Source organism: Myotis myotis, unplaced genomic scaffold, assembly GCF_014108235.1.
Source record: "Myotis myotis isolate mMyoMyo1 unplaced genomic scaffold, mMyoMyo1.p scaffold_m19_p_3, whole genome shotgun sequence".
Lineage (NCBI taxonomy): Eukaryota > Metazoa > Chordata > Mammalia > Chiroptera > Vespertilionidae > Myotis > Myotis myotis.
Window position 1 is genome coordinate 71,899,846 of NW_023416335.1, and position 22,629 is coordinate 71,922,474.

The 22,629-nt window shown below is 42.5% G+C and overlaps 1 protein-coding gene across 8 annotated transcripts in view; it reads right to left on the reverse strand.

Annotated features, from left to right (window-relative positions):
- Positions 1–22,629, reverse strand: part of TDRD3 (tudor domain containing 3) — a 203,792-nt gene that overhangs the window by 178,663 nt on the left and 2,500 nt on the right. The gene's annotated exons all lie outside the window — the stretch shown is intronic.

Below are 22,629 nucleotides of genomic sequence, written 5' to 3' on the forward strand. Positions count from 1 at the left end.
ACGGAACGTTGTGGAGTGAAAGAAAATGTAGTGTCGAGGATTGAGAAAGGTATGTTGAGATGGTTTGGACATATAGAGAGGATCAACGAAAGGAGATAAACGAAACAAGTATACAAGAAGAGTGTGGATGGTAGAGTTGGAAGGGGTCGACCTCAGCAAACGTACCTCAATCAGACTGAGGACGTTTTTAGCAAAGGCCAGCTTAGGAGTACCCTAATTAAGTTAATAACAATGTACCTACCTATATAGTTTAAAAAATTTGGCTCTCAAAAGAAATTTCGATCATTTTACTGTGATATTTGGCTCTGTTTTTTTTTATTATTATTAATTTTTTTTATTAAATCTTTATTGTTCAGATTATTACATTTGTTCCTTTTTTTCCCCCCATTAACTCCCCTCCTTCCAGCGCCCACCCCACCCTCCGCCCTCACCCCCCACCCACTGTCCTCATCCATAGGTGCACGATTTTTATCCAGTCTCTTCCCGCATCTCCCACACCCCTTTCCCCCCCAAGAATAGTCAGTCCATTCCCTTTCTATGTCCCTGATTCTATTATAATCAACAGTTCATTCTGTTCATCAGATTATTTATTCACTTGATTCTTAGATTCACTTGTCGATAGATACATATTTGTTGTTCATAATTTGTATCTTTACCTTTTTCTTCTTGTTCCTCTTCTTAAAGGATACCTTTCAGCATTTCATATAATCCTGGTTTGGTGGTGATGAACTCCTTTTGCTTTTCCTTATCTGTGAAGCTCTTTATCTGACCTTCAATTCTGAATGATAGCTTTGCTGGATAAAGTAATCTTGGTTGTAGGTTCTTGGCATTCATCACTTTGAATATTTCTTGCCACTCCCTTCTGGCCTGCAAAGTTTCTGTTGAGAAATCAAGCTGACAGTCGTATGGGTACTCCCTTGTAGGTAACTGAGTTTCTTTCCCTTGCTGCTTTTAAGATTCTCTCTTTGTCTTTTGCTCTTGTCATTTTAATTATGATGTGTCTTGGTGTGGTCCTCTTTGGATTTCTTTTGTTTGGGGTTCTCTGCGCTTCCTGAACTTGTAAGTCTATTTCTTTCACCAGGTGGCGGAAGTTTTCTGTCAGTATTTCTTCAAATAGGTTTTCAATATCTTGCTCTCTCTCATCTTCTGGCACCCCTATAATTCTGATGTTGGTACGCTTGAAGCTGTCCCAGAGGCTCCTTACACTATCTTCGTATTTTCGGATTCCTTTTTCCTTTTGCTTTTCTGGTTGGGTGTTTTTTGCTTCTTCATATTTCAAATCTTTGACTTGATTCTTGCGCTCCTCTGGTCTGCTGTTGGGAGTCTGTATAGTATTCTTTATTTTAGTCAGTGTATGCTTAATTTCTAGTTGGTCCTGTTTCATAACATCGAGGGTCTCATTAGATTTCTTGTAGATCTCATTAAGTTTATCGGCGGCTTCTAGACAGTTCTTGAGAGATCTTAAAAGTGTGGTTCTGAACTCTCTATCTTCCATTGACAATTTTGTCCTGTTTCTTTGTCTCTGCATTTTTTTTTTTATGCTTTCTTGGTGCACCCTCTAGTGGTCTTTGTGCGCAGTCTTGTTGTAGTTAAGCCTTGATTGTTGTAGTTAATACTGGGGGGATTTGACCTCCAGGCCAACTGGCTGTGAGAGTCAGCTGTGTCTGCAGTGGGAAAACTTCTGTCCTCTGGGGAGGTGCTAATCTAGCCTTTGCCTGAGGCTATCCAGCAAATGGCTCTGTGCAGGGCTTGGGCGGGGCGGATCACACGGGATCAACAGGGCGCGCGGAGGGAGCAGTTATGGCTGCTCTCAGTCCCGTCCCCAGAGGCTCTGCCTCTCAGAGTCCCAGCAACCCCTGCAAACCTCGGAGAGAAAGCTGCCCTCGCATTCCGACCGATGCCAGACAGTCCCGCTTCTCCCGTTTGAGTCTGGGTCCCTAGAGACTCGCCCAGAACTGGAGCTCAGGGCCTGAGCCTCCCTCCCAATTGAAAACGACAACCGCGCCCTCAGCTACCAGCCCGCTCCGCGCGCACCTCCGCACCTTTGTATTTTCCGCACTGCGCCTCCTCTGAGTCTCGGTATGCTGTTCTCTTTCCTTCTGGTTGAAGAATTTCCCCTCAGCCAGCTTTCCTGTGGTTCTGGGTGATGTCCGTTCTGTCTTTTAGTTGTATTTTTGAAGTGGTTGTGCAAGGCAGCATTCTCCGGTGTTTACCTATGCCGCCATGTTGGTTCTCCCCTGGCTCTGTTGACTAATGAGTTTGCCGACCACTGGTCTAAAGAATCCACACATGAACCCTGTGTTCATTCAGTAAATCAGACATGGGCCCAGAGAGAAATGTTTTCGTATTTCACGGTAGGACACCCTACTCTTTAGGAAAAAAAACAAACAAAAAAAACCCCTTATTTCCGTCTCATTCCTGAAAACTTTTATTAGGAGACCTACTCTGCACTGCCAAATAAATGGGAGGGGTCTCACTGGAATAAGTGTTTGCCCTTGCACTTTCCCAAACCAAGCAGAATGCTGCTCTGCTAAGTAGGTCCAGATTTCCAGCATGCTGGTACTCAATCCTTCTAATAGCAAAGAGGCTGGCTGATGAATCTGCCACAATTCTAATACCATAAAATGGCATTAGTAATTGAAAAACCAGAGCTGGAGAAAATATTTATAGCATATATATCTGTCAGAAAACTCATACCTACCTGCCCTAACCGGTTTGGCTCAGTGGATAGAGCATCGGCCTGCAGACTAAAGGGTCCCAGGTTCGATTCCGGTCAAGGGCATGTTACCTGGATTGCGGGCACATCCCCAGTAGGGGGTGTGCAGGAGGCAGCTGATCGATGTTTCTCTCTCATTGATGTTTCTAACTCTCTATCCCTCTCCCTTCCTCTCTGTAAAAAATCAATAAAATACATTAAAAAAACAAAACAAACAAAAACTCATACCTAGAACATATAGGGTGTCCCCCCCCCAAAAAAGTATTATACACTTTATAGCTAATAGCTCAATTGATGTTTCTTTCTTTTCAGATTTAATAACTAATAATTATTATTATTAAATAATTATTCAGATTTAATAACTAATAATTATTATTATTATAACTAATAATTATTCAAAGTGTGTATGCATTTTTGGGGGGACACCCTATATAAACAACTCCTACAAATCAACATTTACAAGTCCAACCATCCAATACTTTAAAAAATGGGAAAAGACTCAAATAGGCAAGATATTTCATAAAAGAATATATATAAATGGCCAATAAAAACAGGAAAGTGTGCTCAACATCTTTAGTCATCAAGAAAATTAATATTAAAACCACAATGAGATATCAATTCACACCATCAGGAATGGCTAAAACAGCGGTCGCCAACCAGTGGTCCACAGACCACTGGTGGTCCATGAGGTCCGATAGGTTGGCGACCACTGGGCTAAAATATTAAAGAATAAAACCTCTAAATACTGGTGAGAAAGTGGTGGTTGGAATATGAAATGTCACAGCCACTTTGAAAATAAAGGTTTGGATATCTATATATATATATATATGGGGCTAATATGCAAAGTGTCCCCTCGGGAGTTCGACCGGGAGATTGGGAATTCGATTGCTTGCTATGATGTGCGCTGACCACCAGGAAGTGGTGCAGAATGAAGGTCTGGCTGCCAGCAGCCAGGAAGGAAGGCCCTGGCTGGCAGCCAGAAGGCCCTGATCGGCCCTGATGGCTGGCCAGGCCTAGGGACCCTACCCGTGTATGAGTTTCGTGCACCAGGCCTCTAGTTTCTTATAAATAACATCCACCTGGAATTGGTGAAGTAGACACAGCTGGTGAGACAATTTGCAGCTGGGAAGGGCAGAGGATGCCTGAAGAACGGTAGGATCAGGGATCTGGGCTGGAGAGAGTCGCAAGATCACCAAGCCGAGAGGGTCAAAAGGAAGCTGAATGGCACAAAGTCCATATCCCTTGGGGACAGGCATAACATCCAACTGTAGAAAGAAGTCCACAGGGCTGCTCGTAGCAGGGGATTCTAGATCTAAGTCCACAGCCACGAGAGGCTGAGCTCAGAGGGGAAGCCTGAAGTGCTGCCTGAGCCATGTAGTGCCAGGGGGAAAGAAACTAGCAGTGGTGTGGTTGTTTTGCCTCTGTTTGGTCTTTCCTTTTATTCATTAAACCCATTCATAGGATCTTTCAAATACAAACACTCACCTGTGGCTGAGGTGCAGGTGGAGGTGAGGACTTGTGGAGTCTGGAGAGAGGCTGTTGAGGAGAGAGGGTTGAAGAGAGGTAACCAGGAGTCTGGCACTGGGACATTACTGACCCTCCGGACCTAAGCAGGCATTTTTCTCCTTAAAAGCCAACCCCTTCCAGCAGCCTCAAGGAAGCTAATACAGCCATACCCAGACTACACTCTGAGTTGTACAAAGGACACAAAAAATCTGAATAGCCCCAAAGAGCCCTCAAGAACTGGGTTGAAGAGAGGCCATTCAGTCCCAGAAAGCGATCCAGCATCCTCCCTACCTATATCCTTAGTCAAGGCACATACCCAGGTTGTGGGTTTGGTACATATGGGAGGCAACAAATCAATGTTTTTTTCTCACATCGATGTTTCTCTCTCCCTACCCTTCTCTCTTCCTCTTTCTCAAATCAAATTTTTAAAAAAGAAATGAAATATATACTGAAATTAAGATTAACTTATAGGGAATCAAGAGTAGAGTAGATTAAGCCAAGAATCAAAGGAGCAATTTGGAATATAAGGAAGCAAGAAACACTCAATCAAAACAGTAAAGAAGAGAAAAAAGAATCCAAAAAAAAATGAAGATTAAGTATAAGAAGCCCCTGGAACAACTTCAAGCATACCAACATTCACATCATGGGAGTGCTGGAAGGAGAAGAGAGAGAGCAAGAACTTGAAAGCCTACTTAAAAAAATAATGATGGAAAACTTCCCTAACCTTGTGAAGGAAATAGACATACAAGTCCAGGAAGTGCACAGTTCCAAACAAATGAATCAAGAGGCCCACACCAAGCTATATCATAATTAAAATGCCAAAGTTTAAAGACAAAGAATCTTAAAAGCAACAAGAGAAGAGCAATTAGTTGCTTACTAGTACAAGGGAGCTCCCATAAGATTATCAGCAGACTTCTCAACAAAAACTTTGCAGGCTAAAAGGGATTAGCAAGAAATATTCAAAGTGATGAAAAGCAAGAACTTAAAACCAAGATTACTCCACCCAGCAAAGCTAGCATTTAGAATCAAAGGACATATAAATGGCTTCCCAGATAAGAAAAAGCTAAAGTTCATCACCACCAAACCAGTATTACATGAAATGTTATAGAGTGAAGAAGGAGGAGGGGAAGGGAATGGGAATGAAAAGGAGGAGGAGGAGGAGGCTGTTTATAGTTCTGTATGGAAAATAATACAATAATTAATAAATAATACAATAATAAACTCTGCTTCATGTACTCACAACTGGAAATCTACTTTTGCCACACCCTGTAACATAAAGACTAGTGCAAAGAATTCTACATATAAACACAATAATACATGTGCTCAACATTAAAACTACAATTTTCAAACCAAAGAAAAATAACAGAAAAGGCATACAAAATATTTTCTTAAAAAGGGAGCTCAGATCTTGGAGAAAAATGTCTTGGTTAATAAATATCTATTTATTAAATGAAAGACTTTAAACATAGCTTCATTCACATCCTGGCTTTGAAACAGCACTAAAATAAGATTGAAATTTGTACTTGATCATATCAACTCAATCATGGGAACAGTGAGAGTATTCCCATCACTACTTTTTTGTCAATGTTCTTAAAAGTTCATTAAAAATAATAATGTCCCTGCTACTCTTCAGAAACCTGGATTTAAAACTATATCATGAGAACTTCTCATCTTACTTTAAAAACCCTTACACTTAGAGACACCTTATTTATTGAAGGGAGTCGGTGAAATAAAGTAGGTTATTTTTGCTATCTTTTGTTATCACACCATGTTAAATCTCCAGTAACCATTTACTTCATCAACTTACAAAGCACAATCTTTGAGGTATCCAACAATCTTACAAATTTTATTTTTAATTCTTTATTGTTCAAAGTACTACATATGTCTCCTTTTCCTCACATTGACCTCTCCCAGCCTGATCCCTCCCCCAGCACATGACCTAGAAACCACCAGCACTAACAGTAATGGATTCAAAAGTATTAACTGATTTTAGTTTTAAATGGGGTTAAGGGTGGGCCAAGTCAAGGACACTAAGATGGAACCAAAGTTACCCATTTCTTTAATTTCCCTTAAGAAAAAAAAAAATCCAGCTCATTAATAAAGTTTGTCTCTAAAGAATGTTTTTCTTTAAATTGTCTCTGCCTGAATGAGTATTGATCTCTTAAGCTAGCTTTGAAATAAAAGCCAGAGTCATTTTTGTAAATTCAGCAAATGTGATCATTTCATGTGCCTAATCTCTCAATGGATCTCTGAACCTGGGTGGGGGTAGGGGGGTGGGAGGTGGGGTGTGGAGGGGCAGGTCCATCAAGTCATCCATACAGTTTGGCCATTTGGGAAAAGAACGGTTTTTTTGCATACATCTCACAATTTCATATGTAAGATAAATCATAACTTTCACAGAAAAAGAAATGTATTCTTCAAAATTAATATATTATTTAAGTATGTGGATGAGCTATAAAGATTGCATTGGTCTGTTTAATTTACATAAAATTTAGGGCCTGATTTTTCTCAATAGTGGCATTTGCCTATTTTGGGTTACATTTGTTAAATAGCATGTTTGTTTGTTATCTCTATGGTAGTTATAGTCCCAGTACACAAAAGTGGGTAGATGAAGTGTAAAAGTTCCGATGAAACAGTAATGCAATTTCTATAATCAGAATGTCACAAGTGAGAAGTATGCATTGGGTCCCAGTGATTACGAATCTCCACATGGTAAGACTGATCATTCTACAAATTTGAGGACACACATCCAAAAAGGAAAAATATGAATTAGCATGACAATACATATAGAAAAACTGAATTTTATTAGACCCTTCAAGTCTAGTCCTCTGAACACTGTTACAAAATTTCACCAATCTTTGTCTAACTGAGGCATGGTTATATTTTTCATAAGTTCAATTTCTAATCTAAAATAACCAGCTTGTTACCAATAAATTAGGTTAATTAAAATATGATTGGCTATCAAATGTATTTTATTATCTAAAAACAAACTTCTATCTTTTACTCAGGATTGATATGACTTAACAGGTTTTTCAACCTCACATCCACTTTGTTTCCTTCCCTTAAGCCCGTGGTCCGCAAACTGCAGCTCGCGAGCCACATGTGGCTCTTTGGACCCTTGAGTGTGGTTCTTCCACAAAATACCACGTGCGGGCGCACATGTACAGTGTGACTGAAACTTTGGGGCCCATGCGCAGAGGTTGGTATTTTGTGGAAGAGTCGGTATTTTATGGAAGAGCCACACTCAAGGGGCCAAAGAGCCACATGTGGCTTGCGAGCCACGGTTTGCCAAGCCACAGTTTGCCGACCACTGCCTTAAGAAGTACTGATTTGATAAATACTATCTGTGGTCTAGTTTTTCTGTAAAATACAAAGGTTGCCCAAGTGTGATAGAAATTCCCAATTGAAATCAATGAAGGATTTCTATCTGCTCTTGGACATAATGGAAAAGTTCTATTAAAATCAGTAGACCATTTCAAAAACACCTGACAACTCTATATTTGCTAGGAAGCCCCATTTCAAGTACTGGCACATTCCTATCAAACAGTTAGGATTTACTGATCTGTGAGGCAGCTCCATTCATATCAGTCATTATGAATAAGAATAAGAACAAGGATTAAGGTGGTGTGGGGAAGTTATTTTTGACAAATACTGGACAAGTAGTATGTAGTACTTATTCCAATCTGTTTTTTTCTAAGTAATAATGAAGTAATAAATGTATTTCACTAATTACTTAGAGCAGAAACCAGCAAACTTTTTCTGTAAAGGGCCAGATAGTAACAATTGCCAGTTTTTCCTTTTATAGGGTTTGTCACAACTACTGAACTATGCCCCTGAGTACAAAAGCATAGTCTGGTCAAATTCCCATAAAACTTTATTTACAAAAACAAGGAGCAGCCTGGCTGGTGTGGCTCAGTGATTGAGCGTCGACCTATGAGCCAGGAGGTCATGGTTCGAGTCCAGGTTGGGACACATGCCAGGAGTGTGGGCTAGATCCCCAGTGTGGGGCATGTGAGAGACCAGTAATTCTCTCACATCATTGATGTTTCTATCTCTCCCTCTGCTTTCCTCTCTGAAATCAATAAAAATATATTTTAAAAATATTATATTGTGCCACCCTGGCTGGTGTGGCTCAGTTGGTTGGGCATCATCCCATGCCCCAAAAGGCTGCTGGTTCGATTCCTGGTCAGGGCACATGCCTGGGTTGCAGGCTTGAACCCCTCTCTCATCAATGATTCTCTCTTCCTCCACTTATAAAATCAATAAAAAAATATTTTAAAATTTTTATATTGTCCCATAAATTTACCTATTACATAACTGGCTCCAAATATTTAATTTTTTAGGAGGATTATCTATTACTCTTTAAGTGAAATCCTTATCTATACTAATAATCTATACTAATAAAAGAGTAATATGCTAATTAGACATCTTCTGGACATCCTTCCAGACAAAGCCACAGTGGGGGGCGGGCCATGGCAGAGGTGGTTAGGGGTGATCAGGCCGGCAGGGGAGGGCAGTTAGGAGCAATCAAGCAGGCAGAGGCAGTTAGGGGTGATCAGGCCAGCAGTGGAGAGCAGTTAGGAGCCAGCGGTCCCAGATTGCAAGCAGGATGTCCGGCTGCCAGTTTAGGCCCGATCCCTAAACCGGCAGCTGGACATCCCATGGGGTCCCCGATTGGAGAGGGTGCAGACTGGGCTGAGGGGAATCCCCCTGCATGAATTTCGTGCACTGGGCCACTAGTTAACAAAAATAAGAGGCAATTACTTATTAGCAATGAACATTTCAACAAGAATGTGAAATTACCTGCCTTCTGCTTCTGAGACTTACTAAACTCACATTCATAATAAGAGACTGTACAGTGACAGTTTCCTCTCTCAAATGTCTTTCTATTCCTCTTGTACAATTGAAATAACTAATATTATCTACACTAATAAAAGAGAAAAATGGTAATTGGCGTACGGCGCTACCCTTTTCATTGGCTAATCAGGGCTATATGCAAATTAACTGCCAACTAAGATGGCAGTTACCTGCCAACAAAGATGGCGGCTAATTTGCATATGTAGGCACAATGCAGGGAGGCGAAAGGGAAAGCAGGAAGAAGCCCCCTGCCACTGACAGTGATTGGAAACCCAGGGGGGAGCTAAGAGCTGGGGGGCAGGGCAAAGGCGGCCCCAGGGCGGCCCCCCAGCCATGATCGGAGAATCAGGTGCCTTTTCCACCCTGGCCAGTGATAGCAGGGAGTAGGGGTGGAGCCAGCGATGGGAGCTGGGCACGGTCGAAGCTGGCAGTCCCGGGAGCTAGGGGTCCCTTGCCTGGGCCTAAAGCGGAGCCCACGATCACGGGGCCGCTGCAGCTGCGGGTCCCCGCTGCCCGGGCCGGACGCCTAGGCCAGAGGCGTTAGGCCTGGGCAGGGGCGGAGCCTGCAACCGCGGGGAGCTGGGGGTCCCCTGCCCAGGCCTGACACCTCTGCCGGAGGCCTCAGGCCTGGTCAAGGGGCCGATCCGGTGATTGGTGATCGGAGGGTGATGAGGGTCAACTCCTCTGGCCGAGGCATCAGGCCTGGGTGGGGGGCGGAGCCGGGGATTGGGGGGATATGATGGTCCCCTTGCCCAGGCCTGAAGCCTGGGTCAGAGGCATCAGGCTTGGGCGGGGGGTGGAGCAAGCGATCAGAGGGAGATGGGGGTCCCCTGCCCAGGCATGATTCCTGGGCCAGAGGCCTCAGGCCTGGGCGGGGGTCAGAGCCAGTGATCGGGGAGAGATGGGGGTCCCCTGTCCAAGCCTGACACCTCTGGCGGAGGCATCAGGCATGGGTGGGGGTCAGAGCCAGCAATCAGAGGGGTCTGGGCCAGAGGCATCAGGCCTGGGCTGGGGGCAGAACCAGTGATGGGGGGAAATGAGGGTCCCCTGCCCAGGCCTGACGCCTCTGTCAGAGGCGTCAGGCCTGGGCAAGGGGCCGATCCTGCGATTGGAGGGTGATGGGGGTCAACTCCTGAGGGCTCCCAGTATGTGAGAGGGGGCAGGCTGGGCTGAGGGACACTCCCCCCCACACACACACCCAGTGCACGAATTTCGTGCACCGGGCCCCTAGTATGAAATAAATGTCTTATATGTACCATTTTATCTTTCATTTGAGAAATTAATAAAATTATCAAATGGCAAGATATCAAAATGTATATGATATAAAGGTTTTGTCTTTATTAAAGTAACTCTTTTAGAGACTATAAAAGGTATTCTAAAACAGAGTAAATAACACCAACTCTTTCAAAAGTGACATACCAGAAATTCACTTATTTGCAAATCGCATGAATATATTTACTGGCAACAATAAATTATGAGAACTCAGGCTTAACATACAATAGTTAGAACTGCAAATATTTACTGGGCGCTCAACAGATGGCAAGCAGTGTTCTAAGCACTTTGTGTGTATTAGCTCATTAATCTTCATAATTATAACATGGGTTAGGTGTTATAATTGGCACCATTTAACAAATGAGCAAACTGATACGGTAAGCAGTTAATGTGCTCAAGTGACCCTGGCTCAAGAGAGTTAGACTTCAGAGCCCATGCTCTTAACTATCAACTATACTGCTTCTCAAGAAGCAGGTATAAATCTAACTGAAGATCGAGGGTACATGGTGGAGTTTCATAACTATTTTCATTTTCTCAGTAATTCCTCATTATAATCTAATTTTGTGATGTAATTCTAATTAAGTAATAATCCTATATAATAAAAGCCTAATATGCAAATTGTCCCCTTGGGTGGTCGTTCGACCAGGAGTTCCACCAGGAGACTGGGAGTTCGACTGCTCTCTATGATGTGCACTGAACACCAGGGGGCAGCGTGGAACATGGTGGGCGTCAGAGACACAGCACTAGCAGCAGGCAGCAGTGGAGGCACTGCGGCCCCAATGGGTCCCAATGAGAGTAGGACCGCGGCGGAATGGTGGAGCAGGTGAGTAGGCGGCACCAGGCCAAGGCGGGTGCGAGCTGGGGCCCAATCGCCCCACAGACAGCAACCAGCGGGGGGCGGGGCTGCCACCCAGCTCCCAGGCACTGAGGATGCCAGGCAAGGGGCCAGACCCCGACCGATCGCCCCGCATATGGCAACCAGCAGAGGCGGCAGGCGGCCCGGACCCGACCAATCACCCCACAGATGGTGACCAGCTGCAGCGGCAGGGGGCAAGGGGCAGGGCTGCCTCCCAGCTCCCAGGCGCTGAGGGTGCCAGGCGAGGGGCCAGACCCCAATCGATCACCCTGCAGACGGGATGGTGGAGCAGGTGAGGGGGTGGCACCAGGCCAAGGTAGGTGCCAGGCAAGGCTGTGGGGCTGGGAGGCTGGGGGCATGAGCTGGGACCCGATCTCCACAGGCCACCCCGAGGACCCCACCTGTGTACAAATTTGTGTACCAGGCCTCTAGTTCTAATATAAAATTTTAACTTCAAAATCACATCACTTATTCATCTGAAACACAAATTGATTCAAGCTTGCAAGTTTGTCCTTTGGCACCACTTTCACAATGCTGACTACTCATTGGCCTACTAGAGGCCCAATGCACGAAATTCATGCAAGGGGCTCAACCCTTGCAAGCCCTGGCTTCATCTGAAAGGTCATCCAGATGGTTGTTTCACTATTCGGCCATTCAGTCCATTTGCATATTACACTTTTATTATTATAGATTAGTTCATATATACTGGGAACTTAGGCAAAGAAAAAGAAACTGTTGCTGTAGGGCAATACCAGGTAGATCAAGACAGCAACAAGCATGTTGAATACAACAAAATTCAGTCAAACATTAGCCTACTATATTTTTCCACTTTGAAACTACATGTCTTAGATATATAGAAATTTATAATCATATTTTTAAAAATACTTTTGCTTAAAGCATTACCAATTCAATTTACACATGAAAATTATTGTGATAAGGTAAATTATTTTAAAAGACCACCAACCATCCAATTCAATTTTATTTTCCATGAAAATACGTTGAGACAGGAATATTGCAAACCATGTCAAGCAATGTTGGCCAATACAATAATGCACAAATAAGTCTCATAACACCAACTGTAATCTAATATTAGTTCATATTAGTTTATAACTAAAATTACATTAAAATACATTATAAAGGTATCTACACTAATAAAAGAGAAAAATGGTAATTGGCGTACGAGCTACCCTTTTCATTGGCTAGTCAGGGCTATATGCAAATTAACTGCCAACTAAGATTGGCAGTTAACTGCCAACAAGATGGCAGTTAATTTGCATATGTAGGCACAATGCAGGGAGGCGAAAGGGAAAGCAGGAAGAAGCCCCCTGCCACTGACAGTGATTGGAAACCCAGGGGGGAGCTAAGAGCTGGGGGGCAGGGCAAAGGCGGCCCCAGGGCGGCCCCCCAGCCATGATCGGAGAATCAGGTGCCTTTTCCACCCTGGCCAGTGATAGCAGGAAGTAGGGGTGGAGCCAGCAATGGGAGCTGGGCACGGTCGAAGCTGGCAGTCCCAGGAGCTAGGGGTCCCTTGCCTAGGCCTAAAGCGGAGCCCACGATCGTGGGGCCGCTACAGCTGTGGGTCCCCGCTGCCCGGGCCGGACGCCTAGGCCAGAGGCGTCAGGCCTGGGCAAGGGGCCGATCCTGTGATTGGAGGGTGATGGGGGTCAACGCCTGAGGGCTCCCAGTATGTGAGAGGGGGCAGGCTGGGCTGAGGGACACTCCCCCCCACACACACACCCAGTGCACGAATTTCGTGCACCGGGCCCCTAGTTATCTCATAAAAAGCATGACCATTCTTTGATGTGCCATACTAGGTACCACCAACAAGATTAAGCCAAGGTTTGCAAACCCCTTTCATAAGCAAATACTAGAGGCCCGGTGCATGAAATTCATGCACTGGGGTTGGGGGTGCCCAGCCTGCACCCTCTCCAATCTGGGACCCCTCGGGGGATGTCCAACTGCCACTTTAGGCCCGATCCCTGTAGGACATCCCTCTCACAATCCAGACTGCTGGCTCCCAACCACTCGCCTGCCTGCCTGCCTGATTGCCCCTAACGACTCTCCTGCCAACCTGATTGATGCCTAACTGCTCCCCTGCCGTCCCAATTGCCCCCAACTGCCCTCCCCTGCTGGCCTGATCTCATCCCCAACTGCCCTCCCCTGCTGGCCTGATCTTGCCCCCAAGTGCCCTCTCCTGCCAGCCTGATCTCGCCCCTAACTGCCCTCCCCTGCTGGCCTGATCTTGCCCCCAAGTGCCCTCTCCTGCCAGCCTGATCTCGCCCCTAACTGCCCTCCCCTGCCGGCCTGATCGCCCCTAACTGCTACTGCCTGCCTCATCACCGCTAACTGCCCTCCCCTGCCCACCTGATCTCGCCCCCAACGGCCCTCCCCAACGGCCTGATCTCGCCCCCAACTGCCCTTCCCTGACGGCCTGATTTCCCCTAACAGCCTCTGCCTTGGCCCCCACCACCATGGCTTTGTCCGGAAGGAAGTCAGACATCCGGAAGATGGCCGGTCGACCTGGTCTAATTAGCATATTACCCTTTTATTAGTATAGATAGATTATATAGGATAGGATTGCTTAAATGGGGGTGGGGGGAGCCTTTTTCAGCAGGAGGAGATGCTGTTGGCAGACAAAAACACATAACCCCTGTATCTGGACTGATAGCCAGCCACATGCACTATACTGCCAAAGCAGTCATTAAAAAATTGAACCACTTTCTTACACCTTACACCAAACAGCTATTGCCCTTAAAACCCCTCCTCAGCCCCCACCTTAGGTTCTGCCTTCGCAGTTCAAACAAATTAGGTTCTGATTGGTCGGTTTTGATGCCAGTCAGCATCAAAAGCTCTGCCTCCTAGGCAGCCATTGGCTCCTGGCACTTCACCCAGATTAGGTTCTGATGGGTGGGTTTCTATGCCAGTCAGCATCTCTGGGCCTATCTCTGGGCCTGATCAAAGAGGCAGGGCTGATTAGCAGCCCTCGTGGAGGCCCAGAGAGAAACAGAGACGCAGCTGCTGGGAAAGCCCAGAGAGAAAAAGAGAGGCAACAGCTGATCAACAGCTGCACAGAGGCTGCGGATCAGACCCTGCCTCTCTCTCTGCAGGCCTCTCTTTGGGCGTGATTCACAGCCCTTTTGGCAGTCAGTGTTGGGTCGCTGCACCAGCACCAGGCCTTCAGTCATTAGGGACCCTGGCTCTTTATATACAGAGATAGTAAATTCATACATGCTACTAGTACTTATTATTATGAAATAATATATAATTAGGGAAAGAGGGCTTTGCAAGCTGAGAAGTCTTTTATAGACATAGATTATCACAAAAATATAATTTTTAAGTAGAAAAATATTAAAAGTAGCTTATATTAAAAAAGTATTAAAGGCAAAGAAAAGTACCTTATTAAGTCATACCAATTCATGCAACTTTACCATAATTTAAACAATATCACTGAGTGAAAATTGTAAAATGTGTCCAGATAGAAGAGAACTACTTCAAGTGTGGTCCATGGATCACTGCCAATTCTAACTCTTTGTTAATGCTCCATGATGGGATAAGCACAGAAACTGAAGTAAGCATTTAAAAACTTTTAGAGCAATCTGACACTACTGCAAGATTTTATAGTTTACAAAATTTTTACAAAATCAGAAAATTAAAAAACTGACACTGAGAATCACTGAGCTAGAACACATTTCTCAGTATCCCTTTCAAGTAGATGTGAGGCTAAGTTCTTAGAAACCAAGGACATGATGTGTGCACCTCTTCTATTAGGAAATGGATTGTGTGGCTCTGCTGTCCTTCCCTTGTCTACTAGCTGAACCCAGATGTAGCGGCTCCTCTACTATAACTGTGAAGACAATGACAATGCCCCAGAGTAGTGCTTCCTGAACATTAATTTGCAAAAGAATCTCTGGGAGAATCTTGTTAAAATGCAGACGCTGATTTAGTAGACCTGTGGTGGAGATTGAGATTCTGTTTTACTAACAAGCTACCAGGATGCTAATGCTGCTGGTCTGAGGGCCACACTTGGAGTAGCAGGAATTATGGGACAACAAGACAGTAAGATGGAAGCAACCTGGGTTCCTAAATGACAGCACAAAGCAAAATTCACCACCATTCTGGGTGTTTTATGACAGAGGAAAAAGGGGCTATGTTCTTTAGAGCTCCCTATAGAAGCAGGTGTTCCCAGCAAATAAATGTGATCATTATATTTCAAATTTTACATCTAACTAAATCATATACTCATGAGCACGTGTCTGTATTCTGTTAGAAGTTAATATCAATAAATAGAGAAGCTTTGTGTGGCAGGTTATTTCTGACATTTCTGTAGAGATTACATTTTTATTTAGCAATAATTTTAGAGAGAGAGGGAGGGAGGGAGGAAGAGAAACATAAATTTGTTGTTTCACTTACTTATGCATTCATTGGCTGATTCTTATATGTGCCCTGACTGGGATGGAACCTGCAACCTTGGCATTTGGAGACACCGCTCTAACCAACTGAGATACCCAACCAGAGCCAAGATTTTTTCATAAAAAGTGTTTTTTAACTTGACAACATTCATTTCAGAAATAAAAAGCTCAAACCAGTTTCATGTTCCTTGAGAATATTAAAATAACATAATGAAAGATACTGACACTAATTAAGATGTCACTAATATTCATTCCTCAATGATTTAAGTGTCTACTGTGTATCTTGCATCCTGCTAAATGCAAGGAATACTATAAAAAATATGGAAAGATTTTATCTTTGCCTTACAGGAGCTTACACAATAATAAGGCATCAATCAAACTATTTTAACTAATTAGATAAATCACATGTTCATTTATTTCTCTGAATCCAAAGTTAGAATATATTTGTGGCGAATAAAAAGAACTATTTCATTAACTTTATCTTAAGTACCTATCAACTTTTTGACTCTTCAACTTACATTCACCCCTATTTCCCTCTCAAAACTTAAACTGAATCAAGTTAAAAATCCATTATAAAAGACTATGCCCTAACCGGTTTGGCTCAGTGGATAGAGCGTCGGCCTGCGGACTCAAGGGTCCCAGGTTCAATTCTAGTCAAGGGCATGTACCTTGGTTTAGGGCACATCCCCAGTAGGGGGTTTGCAGGAGGCAGCTGATCGATGTTTCTCTCTCATCGATGTTTCTAACTCTCTATCCCTCTCCCTTCCTCTCTGTAAGAAATCAATAAATTAAAAAAAAAAAAAAAGACTAGTGGTCCAGTACACACAATTTGTGCATGGGGGGGGGGGGGGGGGGTGTCCCTCAGCACAGCCTGCACCCTCTCCAATCTGGGACCCCTTGGAGGATCCCTGTGGGATCGGGCCTAAACCGGCAGTCGGACATCCCTCTCACAATCCGGGACTGCTAGCTCCAATCTGCTCGCCGGCCTGCCTGCCTGATTGCCCCTAACCACTCTGCCTGCCAGCCTGATCACCCCCTAACCACTCCCCTGCCAGCCTGATCGACACCTAACTGCTCCCCTGTCGCCAGATTGCCCCCAATTGCCCTCCCCTGCCAGCCTGGTCCCCCCCCCCCAAACTGCCCTCCCCTGCCACCCAGTTGCTCCCAACTGCCCTCCCCGCTGGCCCAATCGCCCCCTAACTGCCCTCCCCGTCAGTCTAGTTGCCTCTAACTGCCCTCCCCTGCAGGCCTGGTCCCCCCCAACTGCCCTCCCTCCCTCCCCTGCAGGCCCGGTATCCCTAAACTGCCCTCCCCTGCAGGGCCATCTTCTGGCAGCCATCTTGTGACCACACAGGGGTGGCCGTCTTTGTGCAAGGGTGTGATGGTCAATTTGCCTATTACCTCTTTATTATATAGGATTATTATGTAGGATTGGCTTTATTTAGCAAATCTGTACTTCCCTCCCTTTCCCCCACTCCTTCTTTCTGCCCCTTCCCTCCCTTCCTCACTCCCTTTCATTTTAAACAAAGTCAGGATGCCTGAGCATATTTTTCATCTTATCTGAACACTGTAATGTTGGTTCTTCAGGTTGGGAATTAATTTTTTTCCCTTTTTATTAAATTTATTGGGGTGACACTATTTAACACAATTATACAGGTTTCAGATGCACAATTCTACAATACATCATCTGTACACTATGTGTTCATCACCCCGTCAATTCTCAGTCCATCATCATCCCACCCCAATACCTCCACCTTCCTCCCCCAACCTTGACAATCACACTTTTGTTTGCTGCTCAATCCCTTCACCACCCCCATCCAGCCCCCCTACCCCCCGACTGCTGTCAGCCTGTTCTCTATGTGCTTGCTAGTTCATTTTGTTCATTAGATTCCACATATGAGTGAAATCATATGGTACCTGTTTTTCTCTGGCTTATTTCACTTAGCATATTACTCTCCAATTCCATCTATGTTGTCATAAAGGGTAAGATCTCCTTTTTATTTATTTTTTAAATATATTTTTATTGATTTCAGAGAGGAAGGGAAAGGGAGAGAGAGAAACATCAATGAGAATCACTGACTGGCTGCCTTCTGCATGTCCCACACTCAGGATCAAGCCTGCAACCTGGGCATATGCCCTGAATGGGAATTGAACCGTGACCTCCAGGTTCATAGGTTGACACTCAACCACTGAGCCATGCGGCTGGGCAGATTTCCTTATTTTTTATGGCCGAGTAATATTCCATTATATAAATGTACCAGCTGTTTATTCACTCATCTATTAATGGACACTTGGGCTTGGCTATTGTAAATAATACTGCAATGAACATAGTGGTGCATATATTCCTTCAAATTAGTGTTTTGGGTTTATTTGGATAAACCCCCAGAAGTGGAATTGCTGGGTCATAAGGAAGTTCTGTTTTTTATTTTTATTTTTTAACTAACTCCATACTACTTTCCACAGTGGCTGCATCAGTCTGCATTCCCACCAACAGTGCACGAGGGTTCCACATCCTTTTCTCCACATCCTTACCAGCATTTGTTGTCTGTTGATTTACTGATGACAGCCATTCTGACAGGTATGAGGTAATATCTTATTAATTTGCATTTCTCTGATGATTAGTAACATTGAGCATTTTTCATGTCTATTGGCCATTTGTATGTCCTCTTTGGAGAAGTGTCTATTCAGGTCCTTTGTCCATTTTTTTAATTGGATTGGTTGTTTTTTGATGTTGAGTTTTATAAGTTCTTTATAAGTTTTAAATATTAACTAACCCCTTATCAGATGTATCACCAGCGAATGTTTCTCCCATTCAGTGGGTTGTCTTTTCATTTTGTTAATGGTTTCCTTGGCTGTGCAAAAACTTTTTAGTTTTATGTTGTTACATTTGTTTGTATTTGTTTGTTTGTTTCCCTTGCCCAAGGAGCTCTATCAGAAAAAATATTGCTAAGAGAAATGTCTGAGATTTTATTGCCAGTGTTTCCTTCTAGGATTTTTATGGTTTCAAGTCTAACATTTACGTCTTTAATACCCCCCTCCCCGCGGCAGCTCATTAAAGGCTAATTCTCCATTTAAAAATGCTGAAATTCCTTAATGCTTAAACCTAGCTTATTTTTACTCAAAGCTTAGTTTTTGGATCATAGATCAGTGTTGTCTAACAGAAATATAATGCAAGCCACATATGTAATATAAAATTTTCTAGTAGTCACATTTTAAAAGTAGAGAATTAGGTAAAACTAACTTAATAATATATTTTACTACAATATATTGAAAACATTATTTCAATATGTAATAATTTAAAAATTAATGAGAGCTATTTACATTCCTTTTTGTATTAAGTCTTCCAAACTCAGTATGTATTTTATATTTATGGCACATCTAAATTTGGACTAGACACACTTCAAGTGTTCAGTAGCCACATGTGACTAATGTCTACCAAACTGGACAGAACAGCCTTAACTGACCTCATCCATGCACTGCTTCAATCACCAGCTATACTCAAATGACTCTGAATTCATGTCTCCAGGCTTCTCTTCTGAGTGTAAGATTAGTATTTCCCAATGCCTAACTGGCATCTTATTTTAGATGACTCAAAGGCACCTCATACTCAAATAATGCCCAACTTCAATTCATGATCCCTCCCTCAAAAATGTGGCTATCTAACCAATTCATTCATATATATATATATATATATATATATATATATATATATATATATGCCAAAAACCTAGAAATCAATCCCTTGACACTTCCTTTTCTCTCATTTCCACATCCTATCCAGCAAAAAGTTCTGTCCGTTTTACCTTCTAAATATCTCAACTCAACCTACTGCTCTCCATCGCAACCATCATCCACTCCATCCATCTACTGTCCACCTCCAATCCATTTTCTTCAATACAAGGATATCTCAAAACTTAACTATGATGTCATCTCTACTTCAACCCTCCCATTCCGATAAAATTTTCAACTAACTTCTACATTGCCTCCATAACAAAAACAAAACTTATCATGGTCTCTGGTGCTTGAGCTACATGATCTAGCTCCTGAGAATCTCCCAGCCCCATCTCATTATAATCCCTTTCTGTCCTGCCCTCCTTCCATTCTGGCCCTTCAGATCTTGGACACACCTTTGCATGGCCTTGGCTTTCCCCTTACTTAGGTTAATTTCCACTCATCTTCCACATCTCAGGGAACATTCTCTGACCACCATGAAGACATCAAATTTCCCTTTTTATAAATTCTTAAAAAACAATGTCCCTTCTCCTATTTCCCCCATAAGACTACATCCTATTGTACTAAAGAAATAACCCGCCACAACAAGATGTTCAATAATTACTTGTTGGATAAGTACACCAATGAATCTGCCGTGTGTTTTCCCTAGACAAAGACAAGATACTATATTATCAGATGGTATATTCAACATACTCTGCTCATACATCATTAGTTCTGGAAAACCTTATAGACTTCCCAAGAGTGAGTTAACTACTTTCAACAACACCCCGCAAATAAAATATCAGTGATATCAGTGTATAACATGCTTAAATTCTGCCTATTTTGTATACCATCCTAACAAAAACCACAGTGCTTTGTGCATAAGAGGAGTATGTATTTACTATGTGTATTTCAGTACAGACAATACTGCATTATAACTGATTATTATTGCAGATTATTATATTTTCAGTAACACTCTGTTAAAGAAATCACCTGTCACCACAAGATGTCTTCTTTGGTAGATATGATGTACCCAACAAGATGAGGGATGAAAGATAGCTATTTATCTCTACTTTAAAGGCTGTACAACTGTAATATGTGTGAGAAGTACTCACATGTGCAGACTCAGACCCACTGAGCAGATGTTACAGGGTTACACTACTAAGGTACAGAGAGGCTCTGTTCAGCCCTTTAGAACAAGGTGGTCCTTTCCTGATTCTCTACATTACCAATGTGCTTCTTTTCTGCCACCATTATCTTTGATTTGACAGCCTTGTCAATACTTTACATGATCACAATGCATTTTACCCCCACCACATTGCCACATTCTGTTTTTTGTTTTTTGTCATTCTATGATTTCACAAATGTTTCTCAATTTCACATAAAAATGTCTGTATTGCTGGGAATGCAATATGCTTCTTCTAAAAATTATTTGGAGGTAAAGCGTTCTTCAGCAACTTCCAAATCCTACGCCTTTCAAAAAGTCAGAATTTCTAGAGAGATGGAACTTAACTATAACATGATAAGTAAAAAATACCCATATTCTATTGTCAAAAAGAGAAAACATAAGCCAAAAAAATAATATAATTGTATTTTTATGATTCTTGAAATGTTACTATGCAATTTTTACTTGATTTAGCAAATGCTACTGTGTGAGAGGAGAAAATTATTTTCAACTTGCTGAGGTAGCAAGTTTCTTTTTATACCCCTTTTATGCTGGAAGCAGTGAAGTGTACAGGCAGTTGAAACTAGATTTATAGGTTATTCACCAAAAAATCACTGCAAACAGCACCTTCAAATCTGAAAACTTGCACAGTTTAATAGAATATCCAGTCATTTTTAGCAGTTTACAATATCTACAAAAGCAACCAGGCAATATATATAAACACATTTTCAGACAGAAGGTCAAGAAGACTTATTGCTCTTGAACATTATAATTTCACAAATAATAAAAACCAAAGAGATAGTTACAAATGCCCATTAAAGAAACAAGAAATATTTCAAAATAGAAGGATGTTGCCAATAAGCTCCCCTGAAAACGAAGTATAAAGCGATTGGTTTCTTCTAGTGTTCTTCAGCATGATCTATTATTCTGTTTCACCCAAAAAATATTTTAATGGTTCTGATCCCTTCCAAAACAGTGTTCCAAGGGTACATTTATATCAAAGTGGTAATGATAAAGTATTTTATAATTCCAGGTAATTTTTAAAATCCTGTACTTAATATACAGCCCTACAAAGAACTATCAATATTCTTTATAACTATGAGTATACCTAAGAGTTATACTGAAATATCCTTTGCATAAACTCCTACTGTATGACAGGTTAGCAATAGTGTATTATGTAAAGGTATGGTAGTTATATTAAAGACTCTTTCTTACTTGAACATTGATTTCATTTACTAGCCATCTCCTGTGAACAGGTGTGTCTCTCGGAAAACTGAAACCAAACAAACAAGAAAGGCATTGGGCTGGATTGCAGAACAGGAATCTGACTTTTTTGGTCTTGATCATTAATGTGTTTGGGAAGTGATGGGATATAAAAAGAAGCTCTCCATCTGTGTATAAGTCAAAAGCCAGGAATAAGAAATTCCAGTGAAAAGTCTGGAAGGAGTTCCACTTCCTTAGAGTAGCTATCTCAAGGCAGCATGAAGAATAACAGGGCAGGACCCTCAAGAAAGAGAACAATAACCACTCTATAATCCATACTGCCATTGTGCTTCTTATTTTCTCCTCTAGTACTAAATTCTGATAAAGACTTCTATAAGCTGTAGCCTTTCTTAGTTGTTCAAAGGTGAAACAAACAGAATGAAGTTTGGTATACACTTGGGCCAGAGGATATCAATATGATGGTAGCACCAGTAATCAGAGACCAACCAAAAGAGAAGGTGAAGTTCAAACGGGACAAGAGGTGTTCACCCTCCCTTTCACCTCTAACTCTGGCCCCTCCACAAAAACAAAACAAAACAAACAAACGAAAAGCAAAACTCTTGGGGCTCTAATGAAGAATAAATACTTAAGGGGAAAAAATGTATTAACAAATTAGAATAATAAATTGGTCTATATAGATCATCTGTAATCCCAGAAGATGACATATTTATTAACAAGCTTTTCAGGGCTAAATAGTTCCCTAAACTACTATTTTAAGTGAAAATGATAGAACAAATTTAATTATAGTTTAGGTGTTTTAGCATCTATTTCTTTTCAGGTCCTACAAGTAATTAAATGAATAGGCTGAGTACAAAGAAAAATGGTTTTGTCAGTGACAATAACAGCATGCCAAGAGTTGGATGAAACTCAGCAT